We start from the raw sequence: 5,459 nt of genomic DNA, 5'->3' as shown, positions 1-5,459 counted from the left end.
AATACGGGCATTGATGGCTTGTGTCAAACTACAGGCTTACATACTTTCATAATTCAAATTTTAGACACGCCCGGGCCTTTGTGGACTGTTTAGTTGTTTTATGTGTTTTTTTTGGATTTCTTTTATCTTTTATACTGTGATATTTTTGTCAGATCATTGTATATTGATTTTTTTCAATATATATAACAAAAAAATTCATTGTGTATTATAAAATAATGTTCAGTGTATATTTATACAATAATGTCCAGTGTCTCTCACGCTTCTAGAGAAAACACCGCATGTGGGGGTGCGCCCTTTCGGCACACGATCCTTGGCACATGCGGTTAGGTTATCTCCTGGGTTGCTACGGCCAGTTCAGAATCGTTGCTTTTGTAGCCCCAATTCCCAAGTCATCTTGGCTATGCGGTCGTTTGCCGGTTTGGAGGTCGCTAGAGAGGCTGGTCGTCCCTGTGTTTAGATCGAGTTCTGGTAATTGGTTTGTTTGGTTTGGTGTCTCCTGGGTTATCACGTGCCCGTGTAAAAACACAAAACAATCGTATTCATTATCGTCATGATTGTGTTCGGCGAATGATTGCGAAAAAATAAGGTTCGGATAGTTTACCTGTCTTCTTCATGAGCGATCATCAAAAATATAATCTTAGAGTCCATTCGCCTGCACAAGCAAACGACTTATGTGTCACCAAATAAAGCTATTGGAATGATTGTTGTCGAGTCAAATTCCAACACAGTACGGGCATAACCGTTTGCATATAGTTTAGGAAAAGGATCATTTAGATAATTCGCTTATCCTCCGAGCTGCAGCTGGTTTCTGTGTCAATCGTCGTTTTTTGTCTTTGGTAAATGTGTGGGCAAGAAACAAATGCAATACAAACATAACTAGTTTTAGACCATTCATGAAAAATATCCTTCAAATAGTTTACTTAACTTCCATTTTGTGTTTCAAAAAAGCTCGCTTAATTTTCTGGCTGCAGGTGGTCTCTACGCCATCAAACAAGTCACCTAAATTTTCAGTACTATTAGTTGTTTCTCTTCTTGATCTCTTCAAATACTTCACTTGAATTCGATTTGAAGTTATATATAGTTTGCTTAACTTGCAGGTTGGACTTCATCTCCGCACCAATTGGGGCAACGGGTCATCTAGTTATAGAAAGGAAGGGAGGCTGAATCCTCTTTGGAGAGGAATCCCTCCTCCCGTAGGTCGGTCGAATTGGGAGGGGTTCCTTCAAATCACCCCCCCCCCCCACACACACACACACCTATATATATATATATATGTATGTGTGTGTGTGAAGAGACCCTTGTTGAGGCACACCAATCCAAAGGTGATCTATCCCACATAGCTCCACGCTCAACCTGGTCTAATTGGTCTAAACTTCAGACTTCTAATAAGACGTGCTCTAATATTGGTCTGATTCATCTAATAGAATTAGACTCCTAATTAGATGGGACGTCACTAGGCTCTCTGTCTCTCTCTCTCTCTCTAGCTTTCTCGAAGCTCTTCTTCCAGGACGTCAAAGTGTTGCCGGATTACATCTTCAGAACACGTGGATACCGCACAGAGAGGTCGTCTACTTTGAATCTTCATCGGCGGATCATCTCAAAGAAATTCTCATGGCCGGGAGGTATAACCTAGATGCGGAAATAATTGCGCTTCACCAATTTCCTCGCTGCTTCCGTTTAGTCTGCTTGTTTGTGAGTTTGCTCATCGCCGCCATCTTCATATTTATCATGGTTGTGGTCGTGTAGCATAATTTTTGTTGTTGCATATCACATTGCCCTACAAACCCTTGGACGATTCCTCCAGCCACATCGGGGGCACCGTACAAGTGTGCCGCTTTGCTTCCTCGAGGCGCTGATGAGGTCTTCCCTCTCAACCACCACCCGACTGAAATACCAAAACCCACCTAAGGTTGGGAGGCGACGGCTCTTCGTGTGTCCTGACCTGCATGGAGGCGCCGCTTCGGTATGTTTGCTTCACTGACAGACTTGTGCTACACTTGGTGGGTGCTTGGTGACTGTTGAGTCCGAGTGGCGGCAAAGCAGTGGAGGTTCAGCGAGTGCCCCGTGTATCTTTGGGATTGTGTTCTTGGGCGGCGAGGAGCGTGGGTGTGTCCTAGAGGTGCAGCACCTTCGATATTTGGCGAAAGGGGATAGGGTTCCCTTTCCGATGGAAGCAATGCGGCGGGGGTCATGGATGCCTTCATACATTATATATTCCTAGGCTCCTAGCTTCGCTACTGTGACTCCGGAATTTCCTTGTGGAGATGGTCGTGCACAATGGCTACTCTGGGTTCGAGGTCGACATCTGTTCTAGGCTTCTAGCTCTTGGGTGAGCGCCTCTACAGTTTGACGGTGTGGTTCCATCGATCTTAGGCGATGGTATAGGGTTCCTTTTCAGTGTCAGAGAAGGGAGGTGTTGGGTGTCTTTGGCCCCATGGATCAGGCTTGTTCGCGGTTCTTTAAGTTGTTGGCCAATCCTTGAAACTTCTTCTGCTTGTCTGTTCTTTGGTGCCGAGTGCAGCGAGCTTTGACATTACTAGCAGTGCTCTCCCTATCTTCTCTTTGTGTGCTTGTACTGTGCGTTGCGTGGTAAACCGGTCAGTCAGCTCCCTTGTATCTTTTGACTGATTTTTTTTAAAGGCGAAGTGTCCAGTGAAAACGCTCATTCAGTGAAAACTTGAAAATTATCTTCCTGGGCCATCAGATCGCTAACGTATGGTACAGATCAGAGGGGGAATCCCACCAGCCACTTAACCACAGTTTTCCCGAAAACCCCCTACTAATTATTAGCTGAAGGGAAAAGAAAACAAAAATTGTCCCCTTCCTACTTTTTCTCTAGCCGTGAGGGCGACCTGGATGCCGCGGCGATTCAACGACGACTGACTGCGGCGCCGCTCCCCTAGCGACGGCCATGGTGATGCCCCCGCGCAGTGGCGTCATCGGCGACCCGGCGCTACACCCACACGCGAGTGAGACCAAGCGGCTGCGGCGCTGCATCCATGCGACGGCGGCACGACGCTGCCCCCTCACAAGGGAAACCAAGCGGCCGCGGCGCTGCATCCATGCGACGGCGACTCGGTGGCTTGCTTGCCGTCAAAACTGCTCCACGCGAATGTTTTGCTGATGTTTGACAGAGAAATTGCTGATGTTTTGCTGTAACAGAATGAATGTGGATGTACAGATAAATCCTAGTTCTTTTGCTGATGTTTTGCTGTAACAGAATAAATCCTATATCTTTTGCTGCACGTGGTGTGGATCTACAGAAAATACTTGAATGAACATGAATGTACAGTAAATCAGTTCGGTCATTTCAGTGACATATTCTTGCACAGCTATTTAGAGATATAAGACCATCTAAAATGCATCCAACAAGTGATCTTCAGTACAAATATTCAGAGATAAAATGATAATCTCCTAGAAAAATGTCGGCACAAGTACCAATGAGCTTCAGTATGAATAATCAAAGATACCAGCCATCCAAAATTCATCCAACACATGAGCTTCAATACAAATATTCAGGGATAAAATGTTAATCTCCTGGCAAAATATTGGCACAAGTAACCATGAGCTTCAGTAATAATATTCAGAGATACAAGGCCATCTAAAATTCATCCAACACATGAGTGGCCGGGGACATAAGATCGGCAACACCATTGTTTTTACGAGGGGCGGTGATGCATGATCTGAAGGGTGACCCACGACCGGCGTAGGGCAATGACTCACGGTCAGGGCCAGCGGAGGGTGGGGGATCACAACCGTCGGAGAGCGAGAGCTCCTGGACGGAGTTGTCAGAGGGTGAGTAAGAGTGCTCAAGGATGGGCTAGTCCAAAAGCTAGGCCACACGTCTGCCGGAGGGCCAGCGGCGAGCGTACATGGCAATCGGCAGGACGAGGCTCCATGGCGGCTCAGATTGAACACGATTTGGTTTCTTTTTTTCTTTTTGCTGAACCCTTACCAAGCTAGCACGTAAATGCAGGGGGGTTTTGGGAAAACTTTGGTTAAGTGGCTGGTGGGATTCCCCCTCTGATCTCTACCATACATTCGCGATCTGATGGCCTAAGAGGATAGTTTTCAAGTTTTCACTGGACACTTCACCTTTTCTAAAAGATATCGGTTAAATCCAGTCTCTGCACCGACAAGAAGTCATAAAGACATTCAGGATGCACATAGCCCGAAAAGAAAACCAAAAAGAAATAAAGAAACAAGGACCTCGCCACAGTGATCAGCTCCTCTTAGTTGTAGCAAACAAACCACCACCAAAGACAACACCCGAAAAACATAAAAAGTCTTCAAATGCGACACCTACATTAAGGAAACAGTGCTTGTCTCGAGCCATATCTTTCAACTGATGTTGCTTGGTGGCCATATAATTCCTGATCGACCCATGGCTTCGTTAATTTATAGCCGAGCTTGTCTCGAGCCTTCCTTCTATATACAATGAAGAGGAATTAGGAACATGGAAATGCCTAATTGACCTCTAGGAAAGATAGAAGCGGGAGAAAAGAGCTAGAAACTCTCTTCAACAGGTACGTGATGGATTATAACTCTTGATACTTGCAACAGGGACGAGCTAGAAACGCTCTTCAACACTTTGCAATCGTAGAGACTGCTAGCATTTGGATTTGTGTACAAGAAAAAAGTGGGCATCTATACCACGTAGAACTGCACACACCAGCCAGTTCACACAAAAGCTAAAGCTGATGGGAAAGGTGGGCACCTCTGATACAACGTAGAACTGCATACACCAGCTAGTTCATCCAAAGTTCAAACTGATTGGAAAGGTGGGTGATGCATTTATACTTCAGCACTCACAAATAAAAAGGTGTGTTATTTTCTAGCATACCAGCTCCATGTATATAGCTAAATAAAAAAAAGGCTCCTTGCTGAAAAAAAAAGGCAACACCAAGCAGGGTCCATATCTTTGAGTACCCAAACTCGGACAAATTTTGCAAGCGAACCGACGGGAGGAGAGCTGTCAAAAGAAAAAGAAAATAACAGGAGCAGTGATTATTTCAACAGATTTTCAATCTGATAGCAAGGCCATTAAATTCTGAAACGAAGCGGCGCTACTGAGCTAGCGTTCATGGCGGCCATCATGCACGCCCAGTGAACTCCCACCAAGCTCTTCTGGTCTCGCGCTCGAATCGCCAACGACGCATGCGTAGCGTCGCATCGCATGCCGCCTCTTTGCCTTCGCACTCAAACAACTAAGGGAGTGTCTAGGTCTCAGTCGACTGAGACTTCGCGAAGTCTCAGTCGGCTGACGTCGGCTGACGTCATCGCATGCAGATTAGGCCTGTTAAGTAGCTCTGTTTTTGCTGGGTTGAAACGCTTAGCACCTGGGCTTATTTCGTTTTCCCCCTGTTTGTTTGTTTCTTACTTTGGGCTGGGCTTCTCACTTTGTTTGTCCTGGTTGAGGCTGGACCAACAAGCTGCTACTGTTGTATGGGCCTGGACGC

The sequence above is a fragment of the Triticum aestivum genome, chromosome 3D, assembly GCF_018294505.1.
Source record: "Triticum aestivum cultivar Chinese Spring chromosome 3D, IWGSC CS RefSeq v2.1, whole genome shotgun sequence".
NCBI lineage: Eukaryota > Viridiplantae > Streptophyta > Magnoliopsida > Poales > Poaceae > Triticum > Triticum aestivum.
The sequence above is the reverse complement of the archived record's forward strand: the minus strand, read 5'-3'. Positions refer to the sequence as shown.